Source organism: Psammomys obesus, unplaced genomic scaffold, assembly GCF_907164565.1.
Source record: "Psammomys obesus unplaced genomic scaffold, mPsaObe1.curated_primary_1811, whole genome shotgun sequence".
Taxonomy (NCBI): domain Eukaryota; kingdom Metazoa; phylum Chordata; class Mammalia; order Rodentia; family Muridae; genus Psammomys; species Psammomys obesus.
Genome location: NW_026596125.1, coordinates 9,196,910 through 9,198,300, shown reverse-complemented (window position 1 = coordinate 9,198,300; position 1,391 = coordinate 9,196,910).

Below are 1,391 nucleotides of genomic sequence, written 5' to 3'. Positions count from 1 at the left end.
TTTTTTTTTTTTTTTTTTTTTTTTTTTTTTCTATTTAGATGTAAGATTATCAAGGATTTGAGAGGAATTGGTATGGTTTGATTTGAGATTAAAAGCAGGCAATAAATTTTTTTCTTTTATGACTATGCAATTTTCACCTTAGAAAGGGGCAAAAAACACTGAGAATAGGAAATTCTCCCCTCCATGACTCATGAAAGAAACTTTGAAGAAAAAAAAAATGACATATTTAATGTTCTTGTATTTTTCTCTTGTCACCAGATTTTCCTTGTGTGCTTCCATTTAACTTTTACTATAACTCTATAAGGCAAAATTCCTATTATATTGCCTTATCCTTGTTCCCCTGGCTCCAGTCTACCCATGGAATCTATTCTATTTTACCCTCCAAGAGAGATCTGTGTGCCCCACTCCCACCCCCAGCCTCTTCCTCTATGGCTAACTATTCTGGATCTATGGATTATAACTTGGTTTTCACTTATTTAATGGCAAATATCCAGATATAAGTGAATATGTAACATATTTATCTTTCAGGTTCTGGGTTACCTCAGTCAGGATGATATTTTTCTAGTTCCATCATTTGTTGGCAAATTTCATGCTGCCAATTTTTAAAGAGCTGAATAATATTCCATTGTGTAAATGGGCCACATTTTCTTGAACCATTTTTTATTGAGGGACATCTGGGTTGTTTCCAGTTTCCGGTTATTACGACTAAAGCAGCCATGAACATGGCTGAACAGGCTTATCTGTGGTAGGATGAAGTGTCCTTTGTGTAAAGGCTGAGGAGTGGTTTAGCTGGATCTTGAGGTAGATCCATTCCCATGTTTCTGAGGAGTTGTCATACTGATTTCCATGGTGGCTGCGTGTGCTTCCAGCAGCACTGGAGAAATAAGTAGCTTATCATGTTGCCAGAGGACCAGCGAAGGTCATGTTTGCCCATTGAATTCTTCATTTTCTCGGCTTCTGTTTTCATCCTCACAGACAATTCCATCTGGGTAAGGTATTAAGAGAAAAGTAACCGATGACAAACTGTGAGCCTAGAAATCAGATAGAAAGTCACTGATACAGTAAAGAGTTTTGAGCTTGGGCCCCACTCTTTGTGAATCCTGACCTGGTTTGTCACAGAGATTTGATATGGTGTTATTAGTTTTTGTGGAAGGATTGTTCTGCCTGCTGCAAAAGAGAAGAGGATGAGTTGGAGCAGGGAGATTGCAGAATGGCTGTTAAGATGAATATGGCCTAACGAGGCAGACCTTGGAGAATGGCTGGTCTAGGGCAGGAGTGGTCTCTCAGTGGTGGACTATTTGCCTACCATGAAAAATGCCCTGAGTCCGGCCATAGACACCACGGAAAAAAAAAAAAAAAAAAAAAAAAAAAAAAAAAAAAAAAAAAAAAAA